Genomic DNA, 25380 nt, shown 5'->3' on the forward strand with positions numbered 1-25380 from the left:
GACAAGGCCCACAGGGGAGATATGGAGATCAGGCAACAGCATTTGCTGGACAGGACCTGTAACCCTGTCAAAAAAACCTACTTTTGAATCTTGGCCCTGGACATGCCCTTTAACAGATGTGAGGTTATTTGCCATTTTGTGCACCCTCTCCCCTTTTGTGGGATCATGAACAAAACCCTCCCACAAATGTATGGAATCCTCTTTCTTGGAATAATCCCTTAAAAGGTGTCTAAACCACCCAAGTTAATTGGAGATATCGCCTTTTTCAGCCATTCTGGTTCTGCCCCTCCTCTGTGCTGTGTTGCATTGCTCCCCCCCATCCTCTGGGAAAGGTCTCAGAGTAGCAGCCGTGTTAGTCTGTAACCGCAAAAAGAAAAGGAGTACTTGTGGCACCTTAGAGCCTAACAAATTTATTTATTGGGTGAAGTGAGCTGTAGCTCATGAGAGCTTATGCTCAAATAAATTGGTTAGTCTCTAAGGTGTGCTCCTTTTCTTTTGCATCTGGGGAAGATGTGCTTTAAATATGGGCAGCCTGAATATTCGTGCCCGCCTCCATAATGCCTGCATTTATGCCTAAACCTACAGGATGCATGAAAACACTTCCCTGTCTCAGTGTAAGCCCAGCATGAAAGCCTTGGCTGGCCAGGTGTTAGTGCCTCAAGCCTCACCCTGTCTCCTCCCTCCCCCCCCTTCACACCCTGACTTTATCAGTGTATGGCCACTGTTGATGTAAGGGCCTGTAACAGGCACCCCCAAGCCAGGCACTACAGCCATAGTTCCTGATCGGTTTCATTCCAGCACAAGAAGGGGTTCAGGGTTCCCTCATTCTAAATTGCTTATCCTACCAGAGCCCTGAGGTGCCTCAAAAAGTATTATACAGCCTACATAAAATATCTAGATACTTCAGCATGGGCCCATGTAGGTGATGTAGGCTATAAGCTTGTCCCAGTTCATCTTTATCTTGGGGGATCTTATACTGTCTTTTTCTCTCCTCTTCACTTTATCCCTCTCTTCCAATATAGGCTCTCCCTGAACTGCAGGGAAAATATGTCCATGTAATGGGCTCACCATATCTTCTCATGTGTTAACTGAAAGATGGGCCCCCAATTGATCAGAAGCAGCTGCATACGAGACCGCATTCAAACCCACATTAGTAGACCTCCTGGGGTGCTGCATTAAAGGCTATGGCCCAGCAGCTGTGATGCTGGAATCTCTAAGGCTACCATGTGAGGAACCGGTGGCTGGAGGGTTGTCTTCTGGGGGGCTCTGGGCATTGTGGTCCTCCTGTACCTGCAGTTATGGGGCATGTTTTGTGAACTCCTCTCTGTTCATGTCCCACTTGTGTGCCCCTGCAGGCCTGACTCTGAAGCCACCCGGGGCCCACCCTGTTGCTCCCACCAGAACTGCGTGTCTGAGACAGCAGGAGTCGTGAGGTGTGCTGAACCCCAAACACACGCATTGCGGAGGGAGGGGCCCTGAACACTGGGGGCTGCTGCCTGCTCTCCCAGGTGGTCTTGCCTGTTTGTGAACTCACTCAACTGCTGTCCCTGACTGCTGTTTTCCTGAGCTTCAATCTGATTCAATATGGACTGCATCACCTCCATGAATTGCCCTATTCGTGGATGATTAGTATGTGGTTCCCTTTCTGACATCATGCTTTTTTCTTTCTCCTTCCTGAGTTTTCTGTTTATCTCCTGTTCCAGGATAGGCAACACACGTCTTCCTGCATCTGGCGGCTGCAGTGGGTCTGTTCTGCCATCGTGCTGCCCTACTGTGTCTTGGTCCCAGCTCTGCAGCTGGCCAACCGTGTACCCTTCACAGTCAACCAGGGTTTGATCGTTGCCAGACTGCTGCCTATGATCCATGTGCGCTGCATGCTCCTGTTTGGCTGCTGGAAACCAGCAAACGGGAAGTGGCCCTGTGCCCAGCGCTCTTATAATGGCTCCAAATCTTGAGCCAAATCCCACAAGATCTCAAGTCTACCCTGGAATTCCTGTGGGGGCTGGAAATCTCATGGGATCTGGCCTAGCCTGTCTTTTTGACCTCTCCCTCATGGAACTACCAAACCACAACCCTTGCTAGGCTTGTGGCCCTCAAATCACTTCAAATGCCAGATCAAAGGCTCTCAACCTTTTGTAATTAAGGGTGTGCATCCCCCCCACCCCCCGGTGAGTCCCAGACATATGTCATGCCAGCTCCTGGTCATCTCGTGTTTGTGAAAGTTGTTGAATTGACCACATGGCGATAATAAAAAAAAATATTATTTAGTGAATAGGGAATAATAACACAAGCCTTTCTGTGCTATTAACATACTATTCTGTCTTAAAGGGATCTCTTCTTTGGGATTGAGTAGTTGAGTCTACCCCCATTCCATTTCTTGATCGATCTCTCTCTCTCTCTGGCTGTCATCAGGGATGCCAGCTGTTGTGTGGCACTTGTTTAGTATACAGTAGTTTCAACCAGTTTGACTCGTATTGAAGTTAGGCTTACTGGCCTATAATTGCCAGGGTTTCCTCTGGAGCGCTGCAAGCTCTGTTACTTTTGCCTGCTGGAAACCAGTAAACAGGAAGTGGCTTTCTGTACAAAGCTGACTCGTTTCACCATGACTCTTCCATGACTGTAATACAGATTAATTTGCTGTTCTGGCATGGTGACCTGTTGTCCAAAAAAGCTGTTGGAGCAGTCTAAACTATTCCCTAGCTCAGCATTTCTCAAATGCAGCCACCAGGGGCTTTTCATGCAGCCACGACAGCCTCCAGGCAGTGATGGGGGTAGTGGGGGAGATGACAAAGTATCTGCCCTTCCCCCTCCCTACCTGTTGCTCCTGGATGTGCTGCCCTGCATCACCTCTGGAGATAGGTGGGGCACAACGCTGCAGGAGCAAGGTAAGTTCTTGACCCCCTTTGAGGGAGGGGGTACTCCAGTCTTCAGCCTTAGGATAGTTGGGCTTCAGGATCCTGGACTCATGGCCCTTGGCTCCGGCTGTGGGGCAGCAGGTGCTGATCCCCGGTTCCAGCCAGTGGCCTCCAGCTGCGGGCCTTTGGGCTCTGGTCCCAGGCTCCGCCTGTGGCGGCGGGTGCTGAGCCCCTGTTCTGATTGCGCAGCAGCAGGTGCTGGCTCCAGAGGCCGACCCCCAGCCCTGGCTATGCTGCAGTGGGCTCCAGCCACAGGGCTTTGGGTACTGAGCGCTGGCTCTGGCTGTGTGGCGGTGGGTGCTGAGCCCCGGCTCTGGCCCTGCTGCTCCAGTCATGGGGTTTGGGACTCTGACCTGTTGCTTTGGCCACACGGCCCTGGCCCCTGACACTAATCCCTGGCCCCTGGCGCTGATCCCCAGCTGCACGGCAGCTGGCGCCGACCCCTGGCTCTGGTCCCAGGCTCCAGCCGTGTGGTGGTGGGAGCCAACCCTGGATGCCGACGTCTGGCCCTGACCATGTAGCAGTGAGTGCCAGGTGCTGGCTCCGGCCACGTGGCTCCAGCCACATGGCCCTTGGCCATGTGGTACTGGGCACTGGCCCCAGGCACTGACCCACAGCTCTGGCCATGCAGCAGCAAGCTCCGATCCCCAGCTCTGGCCATGTGGCTCCAACCGCTAGCTCTGGCTGCTTAGCTCCTGCTCTGGGCTCTGGCCGCAGACGCTGACCCCTAGTGCTGACTTCTAGCTCTGGCCACGCTGCGGCAGGGCTCATCACCCCGGCTCTCGCTGCCTTCCTGGCCCCACATTCATCCCCAACATCAATCCAGGCCCCCCACTGCCTCCCCTGGCCCCATATCCATCTCACCATTGCCCCTGGCGTCTGCTGCCTCCCCCTCCAACCTCCCCCTCCAGGGCTTAATTTGTCCCAAGGCTTGCTGAGAAAAGTGATATTGACAAACATGCAAGTATCACTTTTTCCACAGAAGACTCACTAGCTAGTTGGGAGACTGTGAAAAGTGATATGTGTATATTTAATATCACTTACCACTTTTCACAGCCTCCCATGTAACTACTAAGTGTACTGTGAAAAGTGATATTAACAAGTAAACAAATACCACTTTTCAAAGCATTAATTTTATTAGTGTCTGCAAAAAAAAAATCCAAAAAACCCCCTACATAAATTACAATTTGGATGACGTGCATATTTATTTGTTTTTCCTAAAGTTAATTACATATTTTAGGAAAAAGTCTCAGTGCGGACACTAGCAAGAGTTGGTGGCCGCATTTTGAGGCCACCAGAAATTTTGTTGTGAGAACCCCTGCCCTAGCTAATGTGGTCGTACAACACAGGTACAGCACTTAAGGGAAATGCTGGGACATGCCCAACCTGATTCTGTAGACGGGAGGTTTAGAAGCCAAGAGTGAAATCTGTTAAAGTCAATATGTATTTTGTTGACTTCAATGGGGCCTGAATTTTACCCTTTAAATAAAGATTGGATGTCTTTCTGAAAAATATGCTCTAACTCATCTGCGAGATATGGGTGGGTGTGTAGTTTCTTCTTCACGTAGCTGTTGTTTGAAGTATTGTAGTGGATTGTGCAGGTTAGGTAGTGCTCTACTCTAGTTTGATACTAATGGTTAGTTTAGTATGCTTGTTGCTGAAGTCTGTGCTATTTCCTGTCCTTACTTAAGGGAATAGTACATGGTGTGATTATACACAGCTTAGTAAAATTTGATCAAGTTCCTGCTGAGTTTCTGGCTTGTCTGAACATTTACGGTTTTTTCGCCCATCCTAGTAAATTTGTTTATACAACAAAATGTATTGTTCCAGTTTCCTCTGGTGCTGTTTGCTCACTGTTCATTCTAAGTCAAAACTGTTAGCTTGGTGCTGTGAGCTATTCTAGCCTGTTTGACTTCCTTAGCATTTACTTTCTAAACAAATACTCTTTGATCCCCAAGGTTTTTTTGTAAGAGTCCTTTTTTTCTGTGATGCTTGGACATAATGGTTGGCTCCCTGAGTGTTGTGGTTAGAATTGTGACACAGTATTCCAAGGACATGCAAGGTGACATTCCTGATTAGCTATGAAGTTCCATTTCTATACAGTGTTTATTTTAATCAGAAGTCCTTTGTAATTCCATGTGGAATTCTTCAATTTAGAAAAGCAAAATAGATTTTGAATTTTGAATAGCTTAAACTCATTCTTGTACCTGAAGTTTTCTTAGCAACATAAAAGCAATGGTTCGTGTGTATTTTGCAGGGAAAAGCCTGTGGAGGAAGATGATTTTGTAACCATAGAAGTAATGGTCAGAAACTGAATAGCAACACTACTGCTAATTTAACATTTTGTGGAAACTAGTAAGTTCCATAAAAATGTATTGTTTGTGAATAATCAGTTGTCAGAGTAAGTTTAAACAAAAGCTATAATTCTTATAGCTTTATGCAAGTTGAGGCAAACGTTGAAACAGTATTGGGATATAGTTTGGTATTTAGTGTTCATATGAAAGACAAGGGGTCTTTGGAGAGAGGCACTTGAAGCACTTGAAAAAGTTAGTTCAAAAGTGCCTCATGGCAATGACTATACAGCAGGGACTAGATAATTGGCATGAAGAACATTCATTTTGCTTCTTTTTGCCTCCCTCTGTCTTAATGGAATATTTTTTTGTTAAAGATGGTAGAAAGAGACTTAAAGAAAACCCCTCTCCAAACGTAGGGATTCCCAGCAATATGCAGCATTTATTTTTGGTTAAATTTTGATAACAAGTGCCATTATGGTCAGAAAATTCAGTATTTCTACTCTTCCTGACTCCCTTCGGCATCTCCTTTTTTTCCTCCTCACTAGATTACTGTGTTTCAGGATGGTCAGATGCTCGGGATACTTCTGCTGAATGAATTGTGCTGTGCGATGTCTTCTCCTGGCATTGGCACTCTACGGGCAGCAGAAGTTGGTGGTTGTAGAGTGAGAGATTGCATTGAAGCACCATAGGCCTGCTGATAGGGCACTGCTGTTCCTACCTACTCCAGCTCTCCAAAGATCAGGCTGAGGACAACTGCCCCACTTCTCTCGCTGGTGGTATTCTTGTTTAAAACCATAACGGAATTTTTGTGGCAGGCAGAGAAGAAAGGAAGCAAGATGGTAATCAGAATAACTTTTTCAAATATGGTCATCACAAAACTTTTTACAAAGTACTTCAGTGTGTGTTTGTTACTGAACATTAAAATTTCTAAAAACTCTTGAATTCCATTAAACTTAACTACCTCAGTTGTTGTCCCCCTCTCTGCAGATCTGAAGGGGTGTCTGAGTCCTATGTTGCTTTTGACAACATAAGCCATTCTTGTTTCCACATTCATGAAAAGCTGCTACCTGGGAGGGGGTTGGGGGACACGTGGCTCTGCGCGCTGCTCCTGCCTGCAAGCACCGCTCTCGCAGTTCCTATTGGCTGCAGCTCCCCACTCCGGGCCAATGGGAGCTGTGGGGGCGGAGCTTGCAGGCAGGAGCAGCGCGTGGAGACCGCTGTCCTGCCGCGGGGGCATATTGTCTGCTTCCAGGAGCGGAGGTGGGACCGTGGCAGGCAGGGAACCTTCCTTAGTGGCAGCCCCATTACACCACCGGAGATTGCAGTCGACTGGGAGAGTCCCCAGGATCAACCAGTCGATCACGATCAATGGGTTGGTGATCGCTGGTCTAGGTTATGACAAGATGCAACAATTAGATGAAACAATGGAAGGAGGTATCAGTAACAATCAAACTATCCTATGAAAACATAGTTTTTACTTTTTTTTCCTCATGGAGTCAGTGTGACTTTGCCTCTCTGAGGGTTGTGAACTCATTGCAGTGTGATTTGCTAACTGCAACTTATGGGATTATTCGTGGCTATCTGAGGCTATGCTATCATTGAAATGAGATCTTATGAAGGAACTAGGAAAGTATGTTGGACACAGAGCCAGGGAAGCTATTCACAGGCATATCTGGATGCTTGCCAAAATGAGCAGGGTTAAGTGAGATGATTTAAGTGGGAGGTACAAATGTTAGGGTGTGATTGAATATGCAGGTCTGCCACTATCTGAGGAGGAAGGTCTGAGGGTAATTGGGTGGTGATTATGAGGCAAATTAGACTACAAGGCTGGAGAAGAGATGTTTGCTGATGTATCACAAAAGAAAGTTGTAGTAGGAGAGCTAAATGGAGCACAGAGAGAAGGTGAAGATGTGGCAACAGATTGCAGATGAGGGGCTAAGAAAATGAGATCAGGCAAGGAGGACAAACAACCGACCCCTGATGACTTAAAATTTGATTTTTTTATTTAAATACAGACTTTACAATACTATTTGAACTTATATTTGAAATGGATAATCTATGTTAATTTATAACAGTTATTAAAATAACAAAATACAAAAAAAAGTAAGCAGTATGTGTTATGCTGCAAAATTTTAAAGAAAGTCAAGCTACCAGTGATTGGTGGAAGTCACTGTAAGTGCTTGGACGTAGAGTGTGTTGAAGTGCTTTTGGTGGCAGTAGTATTTCTGCACCTGCAGAAGAGCCTATCTTCTTCTTTTCAGTTTATTTGATTCGTTCAGCTCAATAATTAGGTCATTCCAAGTTAAGAAACCAACTGGGAGATGATAAGAGCAACACTTGTTTTCCTTCCTCCAGTCTATGAATAAAGCTAGTTGTGAAAGGATGAGATCTACTGTTCTAAGATTTTTGAAGGATATAGTGACCAGAAACAATCAGTTCAATTCACTGTTAGAGATACTTTCTTTGTTTAATAAATTATTTAGTTTTAAATACATAACATGTTTGGCTAAGAAAAAGTTCATCAGAATGTTTTATTTAATCCATAAAAACATTTTAAAAATGCTGGTTTTGTGCATTTTAAGGAAATTAACTTATGGTTTGAAATGCTGTCAAATAGGCATATGGTTTTAGAATGTACTAATATTTTGTACAGAATACATCAGCAGCTTAGGAGAGCTATGTACAAAGGGAATGGACTGGTAAGTGGGGTACTACCATGCTCATAAAAAGGGTTTTTGGGAAAAGAGTATCAATTTTTAAAGAATGAAGGAGAAATACAGGGTTGGGGAGAGAATGGATAAATTGAGGGAAGAAATGAAACAAAAATGGGGTTTTTATATTAACTTATTTACGTTTTGTATGACTACTAAATAACTTATTTTTGAAAATGAGATGCCTCAGATTCAGGTGGTCTTGAGCTCTGTCCATAGATTGAAGTAAGGCACTGCTATAAGCAAGATTAAATCTTAAGCAGTTGTCTAGCTTTGCAGTGGATGACTCCTGAAACCCGTCTTCTGACGGGTTCTTGAGGCCAGGTAGGAACTGTCAAGGGCACTAGTCCAGGGATTGAGCAGTGTTTCCAGCAGCTGGGAAGTAGAGCAAATATGGACTTCTGCCTGGAATCCTGGCTTTCCCTATGTCTCTGGTGCTGGAAACCTTTCTTGGTGAACAATTCTATGCATCTTGCTTCTCAAGTACCTGTTCAGAACCTAGGAACTGACAAGAGAAAATGGGTCAGTCCAATGTATGTCCTCAGGAACCAAAGAGGGAACCTGAAGGGAGACTGATGGAACAGGTGGAGGTGTTTTCTTGCGGTTACAGGAAGGTCATGGAGCTGGGAGAAATAGGGATCAGCCACTTAGAGAGGGTTGGTCAGCTGTTGGGGTGGATGTGGTATGATGAAAAGCTGCATTAATAATCCTCAGTAATCTAAGGATACTGTGATGGGACCACTGACCTCTTATGAACACGGCTTGTCAGTTGGGTGCAAACCTGCACATGCTCTCTCTACTCCCCTTGTTGGCTGTTAACCTTGTCACGTCAGTCTTCAGTGGTCCAGCCCTCTGGCCAAGTCACACATAGTCAATATGCGCAAACAAACTTCTTCCGGGGTAGAAAGTCCAAAAGAGCCTTGTTAATGTCTTTAGTCCTGTCTCTGAGCTGGGTTCTTAGACCCTTCTGGGCTAGCTTTAAGTCCAAGCCTGCTCTGGTATAGAGCAGTGTCTCCAGGGCCTTCTCCCTGGAGACTCTTTGCCTTATTGGTTCTAATTGCTCCAGCTCTCCAGCTAGATCACTCCTTCAAGTCCAGTTCCCTTGTCAGGGTAACGAAGTCCACCAAATGGTGGGCACTCTGCAGGATCTTCAACTCCGTCCCTGAGCCCTTTACATTCCAGCCCAAAACTTGTCCCTTTTTCTGGGCTTTGGGCACTCTGCCATTGCAGGGCACTCTGGTCTGCCCACTACTCTGGGTCCCAACCCAGGGATCCTACAAACAGCAGCCACACGTTGGTCCGTTTAATAGTTGCTGCTGCTAACCCTGGTCTGTTTCTCATGTAGCCCCTTCCACTTCAGCCTAACCTCAGGACTGAAGTTCTCAATTCCTCTTCTTCCTCATCGAATGCCAGTGCCACCAGAACCCATCTTCTGGTTCTCTCTTGAGTTCCAGCAAGGAACACCCTTACTCCTGTGGTTCAAGCTCGGAACTGATCTGCTCGCCCCTGTAGCTACTTTTAACTGAGCCTGCTGTGCTCTGATTGGCTGCTTCCCTGCAGCCTTTCTGTGCAGACCTGGAGGACTGATATTCACATCTCCTTCTCTGGAGCAGGATGTGGTAGGACCTGTACTATCGATGCTAACCTCTTTTGTATGCAATACATTCAGAGAGTATCACTAACTCTCTGACACATTATACACGACACAGTGCTGTCATGTAGACTAACTTTTGCCATCACTTTTCTCATTGCTGTTTTTCTTACTTAAAGGAAAAGACGCTTTTGTCTTCTATATAATAGCTGCAATTTTCTATTCCAAATGGCTAAAGTAGACGTGTTCTTCAGTCTGTGTGTGCAGTCTTTCCTTTTCTTACTGTCCCGCTAACAGGAATTCTTGTAGTAACATCTGGATATAAGAGTATATGTGTAAACCACTAAAAGGAAACTTGTATGCTAGGAAGATTATTAAGAAGTCAGTATTTTTGGAAAAGTGTTTCCTTACTTTTTAGTTCTTCAGGCTCTTCTTGAGCTTTAATTTCCTGCATTGCAGTGTAACATGCTGCTGCTTTCTTTGGGGGAGAGTATGGCTTTGTTCTAGGCTGCTTTACTCATCCGCGTTTGCCCTCTATTCTAATCTCTCCCTGGTTACCTGGTTTTTCTTGACATCCATTTACCTTCATGATCTGTGTAGTTTGACAGTGTTCAGTGTTCAACTGAGCAGTTGTAGTGATGTCAGTGACTTCCCTTGGCAAATTATTTAAAATGACCCTCACCGTTTGAAAACTCTAGTCATTTTGCTCAGCACAGCAATTTAAATATTCAAAATGTAAATAGCATATGTATAGGAATAAACTATGGGGAGAGGGAATACAGTACTTCTAATCTATATTGCATCTTTCATTTGAAGATTGCTGTTTTACACACATGATTAAGCCCTATAATATATATTTGAAAATAAAGGTTTTATAACTAGACCAGTCAGTTTTGAGTTTCCAGTTAGTGGTGGTCATCTTGCAGACAAGTGATATTTATTTGATACTGGCCATTAATATTCTCCATCTTTTTCCTACTTTTAGCTATGGGTTGGGGTGTGTGTGGCAGGGGTGGGGAGGGAAGGGAAGGGACACTTGCTTATAGGAGTAGGAAAAGTCTACAGTAAAGAAACCTTGTGAGCATGTTGTGCCCTGCCCTGGCTCCTGAAAGTCTTGGCATGGCACATGGGGAGTGAAGAGGTATGTTGATAACTAAAGCCCTGATCCTGCAAAGAACTCCTTGCAGTGGACCCTTATGTTCATGTTGAGTCATACTTATTCCCATGGAACTCTGCCTGGGTATAAGGGTCTGCCTGTACAAATCTGTGCAACTTTGAGGCCCATCTGTTGATACCTTATTGTTTTAAGAGACTGAAGTGTCCTCCTTCCTCTTTTTATACCAGTTTTAACATTCCATATACCTTAATTATATAGAAATCAAATATTTTAATTTAAAAATAAATATTCTAATTGTTGAATTACTATTTGAGTAATTTTTGATTTTGTTAGTTATATTGGGCTTTTATGAACACTGTCATAATACAAGGGCAGTATTACTTTTTTTGGTTTCTATGGGAGCCTTGTTTAAATTTTTCTTGAGGGTGAAAATTGTTTTTGTTTTAAATCTTCAAACTTTTGAACTGAGCGAAGTGGTTTGAATTTTTTTTTTTTTTTTGGTAACTGTAAATTATTGCAGATAAAGGACTAGGGAAAACATTGAGAGAAACAACCTGGGTGAAGTAATACCTTTTATTGGACCAAATTCTGTTGATGAAAAAGACAAGCTTTTGAGCTCCACAGAGCTCTTCTTCAGGTCTTCAGCACAAAAGCTTTCCCTTTTCTGGGAAAAGGTAGGGCAAATGGGAGCCCAGACTCTCACTTTCCCACAACTGACCTTCTCATGGTAATTACATTTGCAGACCCCCTTCATTGGAGGACTGTTCAAGAAGGTGCTACATACGTAACTCCACTGAACACCTGATGGACAATTGCCCTAAGCAAAGGGAAAGTAAGCCTACGCCCTGTGCAATCCAGGTTAACGTGGCTGTCATAACCACAGAACTCCCCCCCTCATCCTCTCCTGAGATGTCTGGAGAGATCCTGATGAATTTTGATCTATTGAAGGTTGATATTGAATTTATTAAAAACTGCCAAGGTGAATGACAAGGAATGCTAAGGTTGGAGAGATGCTGTAGTATTTCTCTGGTATGAGAAGGGATGGTAAGAAAATCTGACATGCTCGCTAGGGAAAATGTTAAACTACTGGCACTTGGAATATTTAAAATAAAGTTCCCTTGTAGTCAGAAGATCTAAAAGGCATCTTAAAAGTTGGTGTGTTGGATTTCATTCCAGCAGGACTGCTTGTGCGTAATGATATATTGACTATGTCCAAAGCAGTTAATATATTAACTTGCAGCAAAAAGGACTATTACTTTGTGGTCCCAGAAGGGAATTGTGAAGAAAGAGGAACAGCTGAAAGGGGAAGGGTCACGCCCAGCCTGGTTTAGTGGAGGAAGGTAGTGGGCCTCCAGGAATTAAGAAGGGAGGAGCCAATCCCAGTAGTTGGAGCAGCCATCAGAGCTAGCAGCAGGCAAGCATTTGCAATGGAATAAAGAGCAGACACAACCCTAGAAAGCATAAGGGGATGCGTTCTCAGGGAAATCCTGGTTAGGGGAAATATGGAAAATTTTGGGTGGTTTTTTTATTTGTTTTTTTGTTTTCTTTTTAGGAGGAAAGATTGTACAGGGAAGTTCCTATATGAGAAAAATACAAGTTCTGGGAAACCTTACAAGCAGTTGATTGTGCCTGCTAAATACTGTGGGGAGTTAATACTTTTAGCCCATGACTGTCCTTGTGATGTTCGCTTGGGGTCACAGAGGACATACAAACAATTAAAAAGGAATTTTTATTGACCAAATATACAGAATGAGGTGAAGGAGTAGTGCAGATCTTGTGACTTATGCCAGAAGAAGAAAAAGCCTGTAGGACCGTGAAAAGCTCCTCTGTATCCCTGCCTGTAATAAAAGACATTTTTTAGCGTAGCAGTGGACAGTCTTGGCCCAATGCCCTGTTCTACCCAAAGGGGGAAGAAATATGTTTTGGTGATAGTGGACTATGCCACTAGATACTCAGAGGTCGTGGCTCTATCTAATATAGCGGCTGACACAGGGGCCAAAGCTCTCTTCACTATTTTCTGCCAAATGGGTTTTCCTAAAGAGATTTTAATCAGATCATGGATCACATTTTATGTCCCAGCTGTCCAGTAATTATGGAGGATGTATGGTGTGAAACCTCTGAGGGCTACTCCCTATCAGCCATAGGAAAATGCTTTGGTGGAAAGGTTCAATGAGACACTAAAATCTATGCTCACAATGTATGCAAACAGAGCAAACGACTAGGGTGAAATGTCACCCTATCTGTTTCCTTATGGGGAGAATTCACAGGATTTTCCCCATTTAATATATATGGGAGAAAGGTGAGGAAATCCCTAGATCTCATCAGGGACTTCTGGGAGGGGAGTAATGAACCGGAAGGGAAACCGTGATTGAATATGTAAAAAAGTTCAGAAAAGAGTTAAGGGACATGATGTAAGTGGTTCAAACGAACTTCACTAATAGCCAGCCCACACAGAAGACATGGTATGATCAAAGTGATTGTAAATGCTCCTTTGAGGTGGGGGAGTTGGTGCTGGTACCGCTCCCTGTAGAAAGGTATAAAATGCAAAAATCATGAGAGGAACTTTGAGGTTGTGGAAGGAGAATATGAGGTTACATACCAGCAAGATTGCCCCACAGGGTGGATTTGATTTAAGTAAAATTGATTTAAATCACTAGTCAGGAAGACTCGATTTAATCATGGGTTTCTACATAAAAGTGCATTCTTGTTGGTTGTTATAACCTTAATACATATTCTTCACAACTCAGAGATAGATGTAGGTTTCATTTTTAGAAGGTACACACTATACATTTTTAAAGCAATTTATTTTCAAAACTTTTCAGATTAGTTTTACAGCTATATCAGAAAATGAATGATTGTTTGGTTATTTCATTTACCAAAGGTAATTGAAGCAGATAGTTCACTTCCCAATGACTTCATAAATATCTCTAATTCAAGAGGTTAATCATTAATATTTGGAGGATTTTCTTGCCATGCTGTATTAGGAGGAGAACAGCAGACAGACACTTAAATTGTTTTATTTAACTAAAACAACAAGGTTATGTATTCTGGATATTTTTCTTCAACAGCAAACATAATATTTTAACAAAACAAGTATATGAATTTTTGAGTTTAGTTACATGTTCAAATTTTTTAAAATCAGGTTTGTTTTTGTTAAAATTGTTTTTAACTAAAATAGTTAAATGAAATATTAAAAAAAAACGCACCTAAAATTAAATTGACTGTGTCAGCCAGGTCAACATGAGAAACTTAAAATATTGGCTTCTGCAGCTAACTCAGTCGTCTTCACCTTCATTTTCCTGTTTGTTCATAATCTGGAAAAGAAAAACAAGCTTTCCTGCTTTCTTACAGAAATATAGACTATGCTGTATATGGGGATAAATAAAGTCTGAGAGTTCCTGGGCTTCACCTATTGTATTGTACCTTTTAAAAAAAAAAAAAAAAAAAGACTGAGGCCTTGTCTACACTACCGGGGTAAGTCGACCTAAGTCACGCAATTCCAGCTACATGTTTACACTGCGCTGCGTTGGCTAGAGATGACTTATCTTACTCTTGTTCCGGTGGAGTGCTGGAGTCAATGGGAGAGCGATCTGCTGTCAATTTAGTGGGTCTTCACTAGACCTGCTAAATTACCCCTTGTGCATCGATTGCTGCATTATCAATCCCCAGTAAGTGTAGACATGCCCTGAGATTTTATGTTGACAATAGAAAATTTAATGCTGACACAGTTCCTGATGCCTATCCTATGCCCAGAATCAATGATATGTTAGATACTTCTGGCAAAAGAAAATATCTAAGTGATTGACTTAGTTAAAAGTTTTCAGAGTAACAGCCGTGTTAGGCTGTATTCGCAAAAAGAAAAGGAGTACTTGTGGCACCTTAGAGACTAACCAATTTATTTGAGCATGAACTTTCGTGAGCTACAGCTCACTTCATTGGATGCATACTGTGGAAAGTATAGAAGATCTTTTTATATACACAAAGCATGAAAAAATGGGTGTTTACCACTACAAAAGGTGCACGGGCTGAAATTGTAGAAAAGCAGCATCACTTGTCCCACAACCTCAGCCGTGCAGAACACAATGCCATCCACAGCCTCAGAAACAACTCTGACATCATAATCAAAAAAGCTGACAAAGGAGGTGCTGTTGTCATCATGAATAGGTCGGAATATGAACAAGAGGCTGCTTGGCAGCTCTCCAAAACCACTTTCTACAAGCCATTACCCTCTGAATGCACTGAGAGTTACCAAAAGAAACTACAGCATTTGCTCAAGAAACTCCCTGAAAAAGCAAAAGATCAAATCCGCACAGACACACCGCTGGAACCCCGACCTGGGATATTCTATCTACTACCCAAGATCCATAAACCTGGAAATCCTGGGCACCCCATCGTCTCAGGCGTTGGCACCCTGACAGCAGGATTGTCTGGCTATGTAGACTCCCTCCTCAGGCCCTATCCTACCAGCACTCCCAGCTACCTTCGAGACACCACTGACTTCCTGAGGAAACTACAATCCATCGGTGATCTTCCTGATAACGCCGTCCTAGCCACTATGGATGTAGAAGCCCTCTACACCAACATTCCACACAAAGATGGACTACAAGCCGTCAAGAACACTATCCCCGATAATGTCACGGCTAACCTGATGGCTGAACTTTGTGACTTACCCATAATTATTTTACATTTGGGGCAATGTATACCTTCAGATCAGTGGCTCTGCTATGGGTACCCGCATGGCCCCACAGTATGCCAACATTTTTATGGCTGACTTAGAACAACGCTTCCTCAGCTCTTGTCCCGTAATGCCCTAATCTACTTGCGCTATATTGATGACATCTTCATTATCTGGACCCATGGAAAAGAAGCCCTTGAGGAATTCCACCATGATTTCAACAATTTCCATCCCACCATCAACCTCAGCCTGGTCCAGTCCACACAAGAGATCCACTTCCTGGATGCTACAGTGCTAATAAACGATGGTCACATAAACACCACCCTATACCGGAAACCTACTGACCGCTATTCCTACCTACATGCCTCCAGCTTTCACCCTGACCACACCACACAATCCATTGTCTACAGCCAAGCTCTGCGATACAACCGCATTTGCTCCAACCCCTCAGACAGAGACAAACACCTACAAGATCTCTATCAAGCATTCTTACAACTACAATACCCACCTGCGGAAGTGAAGAAACAGATTGATAGAGCCAGAAGAGTTCCCAGAAGTCACCTACTACAGGACAGGCCTAACAAAGAAAATAACAGAACGCCACTAGCCGTCACCTTCAGCCCCCAACTAAAACCCCTCCAACACATTATTCAGGATCTACAACCTATCCTGAAGGATGACCCAACACTCTCACAAATCTTGGGAGACAGGTCAGTCCTTGCCTACAGACAGCCCCCCAACCTGAAGCAAATACTCACCAGCAACCACATACCACGCAACAGAACCACTAACCCAGGAACCTATCCTTGCAACAAAGCCCGTTGCCAACTGTGCCCACATACCTATTCAGGGGACACCATCACAGGGTCTAATAACATCAGCCACACTATCAGAGGCTCGTTCACCTGCACATCCACCAATGTGATGTATGCAATCATGTGCCAGCAATGCCCCTCTGCCATGTACATTGGTCAAACTGGACAGTCTCTACATAAAAGAATAAATGGACACAAATCAGATGTCAAGAACTATAACATTCATAAACCAGTCGGAGAACACTTCAATCTCTCTGCTCACGCGATTACAGACATGAAAGTTGCGATATTACAACAGAAAAACTTCAAAACCAGACTCCAGCGAGAGACTGTTGAATTGGAATTCATTTGCAAATTAGATACAATTAAGTTAGACTTGAATAGAGACTGGGAGTGGCCAAGTCATTATGCAAGGTAACTTATTTCCCCTTGTTTTCCCCCCAAGACGTCCTTCTTAAACCCTGGATTTGTGCTGGAAATCGCCCAACTTGATTATCATACACAGTGTAAGGAGAGTGATCACTTTAGATAAGCTGTTACCAGCAGGAGAGTGAGGTGGGGGGAGAGAAAACCTTTTGTAGTGGTAAACACCCATTTTTTCATGCTTTGTGTATATAATAAGAACTTCTATACTTTCCACAGTATGCATCCGATGAAGTGAGCTGTAGCTCATGAAAGCTTATGCTCAAATAAATTGGTTAGTCTATAAGGTGCCAAGTACTCCTTTTCTTTTGACTTAGTTAAAAGTTATTGGCAGATGCCTTTAAACAGTGATGCACAGAATAAATCCACTTTTAGTACTGATCTGAGCCTTTGAGTTTAAAATGTTACATTTTGGATTAATTGATGGAGAAGTTTTCATCATCGCCTTTTATGATGAGATTACTGGTTCTGTGGATGAAGGGAAAGCAGTGGATGTATTGTTTCTTGACTTTAGCAAAGCTTTTGACACGGTCTCCCATAGTATTCTTGTCAGCAAGTTAAGGAAGTATGGGCTGGATGAATGCACTATAAGGTGGGTAGAAAGCTGGCTAGATTGTCGGGCTCAACGGGTAGTGATCAATGGCTCCATGTCTAGTTGGCAGCCGGTATCAAGTGGAGTGCCCCAAGGGTCGGTCCTGGGGCCGGTTTTATTCAATACCTTCATAAATGATCTGGAGGATGGTGTGGATTGCACTCTCAGCAAATTTGCGGATGATACTAAACTGGGAGGAGTGGTAGATACGCTGGAGGGGAGGGATAGGATACAGAAGGACCTAGACCAATTGGAAGATTGGGCCAAAAGGAATCTGATGAGGTTCAATAAGGATAAGTGCAGGGTCCTGCACTTAGGACGGAAGAACCCAATGCACAGCTACAGACTAGGGACCGAATGGCTAGGCAGCAGTTCTGCGGAAAAGGACCTAGGGGTGACAGTGGACGAGAAGCTGGATATGAGTCAGCAGTGTGCCCTTGTTGCCAAGAAGGCCAAGGGCATTTTGGGATGTATAAGTAGGGGCATAGCGAGCAGATCGAGGGACGTGATCGTTCCCCTCTATTCGACATTGGTGAGGCCTCATCTGGAGTACTGTGTCCAGTTTTGGGCCCCACACTTCAAGAAGGATGTGGATAAATTGGAGAGAGTCCAGCGAAGGGCAACAAAAATGATTAGGGGACTGGAACACATGAGTTATGAGGAGAGGCTGAGGGAGCTGGGATTGTTTAGCCTGCAGAAGAGAAGAATGAGGGGGGATTTGATAGCTGCTTTCAACTACCTGAAAGGGGGTTCCAAAGAGGATGGCTCTAGACTGTTCTCAATGGTAGCGGATGACAGAACGAGGAGTAATGGTCTCAAGTTGCAGTGGGGGAGGTTTAGATTGGATATTAGGAAAAACTTTTTCACTAAGAGGGTGGTGAAACACTGGAATGCGTTACCTAGGGAGGTGGTAGAATCTCCTTCCTTAGAGGTTTTTAAGGTCAGGCTTGACAAAGCCCTGGCTGGGATGATTTAACTGGGAATTGGTCCTGCTTTGAGCAGGGGGTTGGACTAGATGACCTTCTGGGGTCCCTTCCAACCCTGATATTCTATGATTCTAAGTCACTTTTCAGAGGCTTGTCAACCACGTGTTAAGTAGATTACAAGGCTTTACATGAGTTTATATTGATGATATAGCAGTATTTAGTGACTCTTGGTCAGATTACAAGGAACACTTGGTTATTTATATTATCAAAACTCAAAGATGCAGGTCTTACTGTAAAGGCATCTGAACATAAAATAGGAGCAGCCAAAGTTCCTTATTTGGGACATTTAGTAGGGAGAGAGCATATCTTGCCCAATTCTGTAAAAGAGAAGTTATTATTAATTGGGCCACACCCCAGATGTAGAAGCAGGTGCAGTCTTTCATAGGTGGGGGTTAACTGTTACTGCCAATTTGTGCATGGGTTCAGGGACACTGTGTCTGCTGTCACAAACGTGTTCATAAAGAAACAGCCAAACAGAGTTGTGTGGAGAAAGGCTTGTCAAGAGGGTTTTGGTAAGGTAAAGAAAATCTTTTCAGAAAAGCCTGTTCTTGCCGGTCTAGATTTTGACAAAATGTTTGCACTATTTATTGATGCTTTAGACATTGATTTAAGTGTGGTATTAATGCAGTCATGGGAAAATAACAAAAAGCATCTCACTGCTTTCTTAAGTAAGAAACTTGACACCCACCAAACAGAATTACTGTGTCACAGAAAATGTGTGTTATGCCATTGTATGGGCAATCAACCAGTTAAGACCCTGTCCCTTTACCAGAAAAAATCAGGGTTCTAATTGACCAGTCTCTATTAGTTTGATTACACAGAATCAGAGGCTCCACTTCCAAACTGCTGTGATGGAGCATGATGGTCCAAGACTATGACATGGAAATTGTGTATGTTGAGGGGAAGGAAAATATAGTAGCAGATGACCTGTGCAGAAAAGAGGGTTCTGATTCAGTGCCTATGGATCAGCCAGTGCCTGACCCTACTGCGTCATTGTAAGAGGTGAAGTATGACCCTAAGAGCCCCTCAGTGCCAACTGGAATTGAGGGACTCTTAGGGTCACAAAATCAGTTTTTATGGATCAGTGTTCTAACAGACAAATAACAAGATAGGGGTATTAGTTGGTGTCTGGTACAGACCATCAAATCACACGAGAACAGTATGACTGACTCCTTAAGAACCTGTCTGTAGTGTGTGTGCTCGCGTGCATATGTGCCTATAAGCTGCACAGAACTAAAAATTATTGGTTGTATAGGTGCTAGTGATCATGACTTGATTATTTTGTTTGCACATAATGTCCAACCCACATGTAAAGTCCAAATCAAATCTGATGCTTTAAAATGGCCAAATTTCATAAAGAAGAAAACAAATGATACAAATTAGCTTAGAGAGAACTTAAATAGAGAATGTGAATATAGTTGGGAACTGTTTAAGAACATTTTATGAGATTCTTGAAAAGCCACAATTGAGAGAGAAAACTACATTGATTAAAAAACAGGCCTATTTTAGAGGGCAAATGAAATCTGCCATTTAAAAAAAAAGGAAAAGGGGAAATAAATAGCAATGAATATAAATCAGGGCTAGGAATTGTAGAAAATTGATAATGGAAGCAAAAGGAAACACAAGAAATCTATGGTCAGCAGAGTTAAGGACAATGAGGAGGAGTTTTTAAGTGTACTAGAACCAAAAGAAATCCAAACATCTGCTATTGGTCCATTACTAGATGGAAATGGTAGAACTATTAATAATAATGCAGAAAAGGCAGAAGGGTTTAAATATTTGTTTTATATTTGTGAAAACACCATATGTATCCATATCATATGATGATGACATAGTTTTATTCCAACAGTATCTGAGGAGGATGTTAAGCAGCATCTACTAAAGTTAGACTTTTTAATATCAGGAGGTCTGGATAACTTGCCTCCAAGAGTTTTAAAATCACTGGCCAAGGAGCTGTCTGGACTGTTAATGTTGATTTTTTTTTTATAAGTCTCTGGAGCACTGGGGAAGTTCCAGAGGACTGGAAGAAAGCTAATGTTGTACCTGTAGTCAAAAAGGGATAATTGGGTAATGACATACTCAACATTGTTCCAGGGCAAAATCTTCCCTTGGGGCCCCCTGTGGGAATAAAACAATTTAGATCCTTTTTGCAGGGCCTGATTCTCATGGTCACAGTTTCATGTCAGTTTTTGGATTGGGTATAAGTGACACTTCTCCCAGATTGGGGCTGTCTCTTTATACAGTTGGCAGTTGTTTGTTTGCCAGGCCTCTTGAATGAGGTCAGACCAGTATATGCTGTTTCCCTCAGGAGATGAAACTTCCTCAAACTTGATACCTGCATTAGGGGTTTGCATTAACTAGTCCCCTGTCTAGCAGACAGAGGTATAACAAGGTCCAGTGGCTGGAAGTTGAAGCTAGACAGATTCAGACTGGAAATAAGAAGTATATTAACAGTGAGGGTTAACCTTTTGAACAGCCTTCCAACGTTTGTAGTGGATTCTCTGTTTCTGGCAATATTGAAGTCAAGATTGGATGATTTTTCCCTAAAGAAGAAGGCCTAATTCAAATAGGAATTAATTCAGGGAAGTCGTATGGCCTGTGTTGGGCAGTAGGTCAGACTAGATGATCAGTGGTCCCTTCTGGCCTTAAAATCTATGAGTACATCCGAGGAACCTATTAGTCCCCTTTGTTACAGCATTGTACTGGGAGTATATGTTCAGTTGTTCGTCCACTATAACCCCTAAATTCATTTCATAGTCACTGCTTTCCAGAAAAATGCAACTTTAATGCTCTTTTAACATAGTTTTTTGGATGTAATAGAGATCTAAAATATCTGTTAAACTTGAGATAAAACAACTTGTGTAATGCATATAAATATATGAAAGTGGTGAACTTCAAATTTTAACTGAAATTCACATCCTGGACCAAAGTGTTTCTGATATTTAAAAAGTTAAGGTCTTAAGAGTTAGCAATAGCTATTGTACATGTGGAATAAAGTTCAGGTACTTACATCTGTGGACAGGGGTTAGGGGGCCGAGGCTGGGACTGCAGCTGGGGGTGGGTCTGGGGCCAGGAGTGGGGCTGTGGGCGGGGCAGAACCACAGCTGGGCCTGTGGACGGGTGCGGCTCCGCTTCCAGCCCCGTCCCTGAGGTTGGGGCTGGGGCTGGGGTCATAGCGGAGCTGGGGGTAGTGGGGGCTGGGAGGCATTCCCTTTCTGCCCCTCCATGTGGGCTGACCCAGGCTTGTTATCCTCCCCGCCCACTCCCCCCCCCCAGCATTCCTCCAGTTTGGGAACTTCTGATCTAGGCAAGTTCATTGATACTCTTTCTTGTTTTCTATCTGAAGTATGCAAAACAACATATGTGGACTAGCCTAAAGCAAGTCAGGGAAATATCATTAAAAAACTGTTCTCCAGAGTTATTAATATTAAGTTGGTTTACCTGATGCACTGTCATTAATTGCACAGTGCAAAATATTTCCAGTTATTGAACATGGAAAGATCACTGCTGAGGCTGACCCTAACGGGATAATTCTGAAAGTTATGAAATGCCCATCGTTCAGTGGGCCACTGAGAGAAGGGTTCTGAGCCATAGTCACTTATCTGTATGTTGCTTCTGATATCAGAACTGCAGCTGCTAGCCTTTGGATGCACAAAAAATTCTCTTGGAAATTGGTTGCAGGATGTCAGCTGCCCACAACCACATCCTTACAGGAAGGCCCACAGCTGTCTGGTATAGCTCCAAAGGTGGGTATGCCTGGCTCTGGAGGAAAGTTGGGGACAGGACATCTAGGAAATGTGCTAATTTAGTGTATCTCCAAATAGCCTAGGCAGGAGCATAAAAACACTTCCTGTTCCAGTCTCTAACTAGAAGCCTAGGGGAGGATGAGTGGGATCTCTGCCTGCCCTCCCTTTGTTGGTGAGTTTCCTCCACAGCTGCACCTGTGGGCGAATTGCCTGAAGGAGCAAGTCAAGTCCTCAGTCTCCATAGTATGCCACTTCTGTCAGGAAGTAGCCTCAAGAGCTTGCACAAAATTCAGCAGTCTGGCTTGCAGAAGTTCATGCAAACATTTTTCTTTGGTCTGTCTGTGAGTTTGCATCATTGCCTCCAAGTTTTTATTTGCATTTTTGCATTCAGAATTCCAACTGAAGCTTAGTTGTAATCTTTCACCTGATTTTGTGGTATAGCTGTGCAAAACCATGCACTCATTTCATAGCTTCAATACCACATTTAATTTTGAGTTTTCAGTTCTCTGGCCAAATGTAGTCTTAGTTTCACATCACTAGGCTTGGAAGGATTAGATTTTTCTTGGTAAATGTCAGTAAAAGTCAGTTTCACCACACATACACAAACCAATGATAAAATATTTCCATTGATGATGATTGAGATTTACAAATAGGCAAATATTAAGAGAAATGCTGCTTGAGAAGTTTAGTTTCATTTAGTGATTTTTTTTCTTTGTATATCTTGATATGAATTGGTGTTGACAATTTGTGTTTTAAAGGTTATAAAGCTTTACATTTTTGAATCTCAACATTTGCTGTAATTAAATAATTGTCTGACACCCCATAATTTCCTGCAACTAAAAACTGAAAAAAAGCTAAAAAAATCATTATTATCCATAGAAATTATAAAAACTCCAAATTTTGCTAAGCCTACACATAACAAATCCCAGAACAGTTCTATTAGTTAGAAACACTTTGCACAGGATAAGAGGAGCTAAACCACTTGCAGTATGCCGAAAATCCAGTTTGCAGGGTGCTGATTTGGTCTTTGATCTGACTGGTCATCAGAGTTCAGACATAGTCAGAATAATCCACCAGGTGACAGCATAGCTAACTGGAACCAATCTTAAAGCAGAAGTCATAACTTAACCTTCTTATTAACCAGATAAACTACACTTCAGTTGCCAGTAGCCCTAAACAATCACAATTTAGTGTTTTGCTTATGGAGAGAGGGAAAAGACCAAAAGAGCTGAATCTGCACCGCATAAAGTACCTGCTGTTGTATCTTCGAGAGAGAACTCAGGTGTATCAGAAGTGTAACATGAATCAGATTTACTTCTGTTGCTGTGTTCTTGCTGCACCACTTTTCAAACGTGTCAACTTTTTATTTTGGAAACTAGTGAAGTTATGAACTTCTGGCTTTTTGGTCAGAAACGTGACTTAGGGCAAGCATTATGAATTGTTTTGTTAACTGATGCAGATTGATTAATGGTTAACTGGTGAATATAGGATAGTTCCTGGAGCAAGAGATGGATCACAAAGGGGTATTATCAAACAATTACAATCCATACTCGATGGGGACCCAATCCGGAAAGAAATCTTTCCTGAACCTCCTCTCCTGACCTTGAAACAATCCCCCAACCTCGCCAAATTTATCAGAAGCAAGCTCCCCACAGATTAGGACACACCAACTCAAAGCAGCACTAAACCCTGCAAGAACAACAGGTGCAAAACCTGAAGACATATGTCTACTACCACAATGATCAACACCCTCCACAATACACCTTTCAAGATCCGTGGGTCCTACACGTGCCTATCACCACATGTGTACCTAATCCAGTGCACTAAATGTTTAAATAGCAACTATGTGGGTGAAACCAGACAATCAATATGCTCTCAAATGAACTCACAGAAAAATGATAAACGACAAAACCACCACATCACCATGGTGAACACTTTTCACAAAGTGATTGCTCTATATCAGTCCTCATCCTTAAAGGAAACCTGCTCAACACTTTCAAAAGATGAGTCTGGGAATTTAAATTCATAACTTGACTAGACCCTAAAAATAATGGACTGAATAGTCTCACAGGACTTATGACTTATTACAACAATCTTTAACTCACTAATAATGCCCTCACAGTTGCTTCCTCCCCTCTCCTTCCTTTTCTCCATGTGACTGGAGGAGTGTTAATGGGCCACTTCACCTTGAATGGTCCCTTGAAATATATGGCAGCTACTTATGCTAAACAATCTGTTCCACCTTGTATTCAGCTGTGACACTCCTGGTACATCTATACTTCAATTAGACATCTGCAACTGGCCCATGCCAGCTGACTTGGGCTCACCGGGCTCTGGCTAAGGAGCTGTTTAATTGTGGTGTAGACACTTGAGCTGTAATGTGGGCTATAAGACCTCCTACTTTTCAGGGTCCTAGAGCCTGGGCTCCAGCCCAAGCCAGAATGTCTACATGGCAGTTAAACACCCCCTTAGCCCAAGCACCAAGAGCCAAAGTCAGCTGGCATGTGTTAGCTGTAGGTTTCTATTTGCAGTGGAGACATACCGTACGCTCTGAGTAAATTTCCCATACCTGAGAAGAGCTCTGTGTAAGCTTGAAAGTTTCTCTCTCATTCTCTCTCTGACAGAAGTTGGGCCAATAAAAGGTATTACCTCACCCACCTTATCTCTTGAATATCCTAGGACCGACACAGCTACTACATCACTGAATACAATGAGAGGTCTACAGTTACAGACACCTAGATCCCACAGTGGTGAACCTGGTATAAATTCCTAGTAACCCATTTCTCCTATGAAGGGTCTGTAACTACTCATAGGATGAGTTTCTCTGTCTGTTACGTTTTTATTAATATTTCCTGTCATGATTTTACTATTTCTTTGTGCATCCTTTCTGATAAAGCAGTATCCACCTTTCCCTTCTGAACTGGATTAGGTCAGATATTTTAAATTTCATCCCAACATGATTTCTGTGCCCTTTTTTGTTCTCCCATCTCTAATAGCTTTTTTCATTCTAGATTTAAGCTGATAGTCAGTTTAACACTTGCTGCCTTTAAGAGTACTATCTGGAGAAGCAGTTTAGCATTTGTCTGTCTTTGTAGGACAGACTTGTTTCACAAACCTCAGTTGGTGACTAATGCAGGTTAAAGCTCAGCTCTAAGCAAGACAGATTTCTTGTGCTAATATTACATTTCATAGACACAAGTAGATCAATTTCAAAAACTATTTTATGGGTTAAGGAGCAAAGTGGGCTTTATATGAGTCAATTTACACTTAATAGCATATTTCTTTCAATATTCATTTGGATAACTGTACTGTGTCTGCTATGATTTAGCTAGGTGTTTGTTTAATACATATTCACAAAAATAAATAGTAACAACCCCGGAATGTCTGAAGGGATAGTGTGCCTTGAAGTTTATGGATCTTCAAACTCACTTTCATGTTTTTAATACACATTGCCAGTTGATTTAAGGGGCTATTATAATATGTAGGTACATACGAAGAACAGTATTGCACTAACT

General features: G+C 42.9%; 1 protein-coding gene across 3 annotated transcripts in view; it reads left to right on the forward strand.

Moving 5' to 3' along the window:
- LMBR1 (limb development membrane protein 1) overlaps positions 1 to 25380 on the forward strand; it is a 151821-nt gene that overhangs the window by 8840 nt on the left and 117601 nt on the right. The gene's annotated exons all lie outside the window — the stretch shown is intronic.

The sequence above is a fragment of the Lepidochelys kempii genome, chromosome 2, assembly GCF_965140285.1.
Source record: "Lepidochelys kempii isolate rLepKem1 chromosome 2, rLepKem1.hap1, whole genome shotgun sequence".
Taxonomy (NCBI): domain Eukaryota; kingdom Metazoa; phylum Chordata; order Testudines; family Cheloniidae; genus Lepidochelys; species Lepidochelys kempii.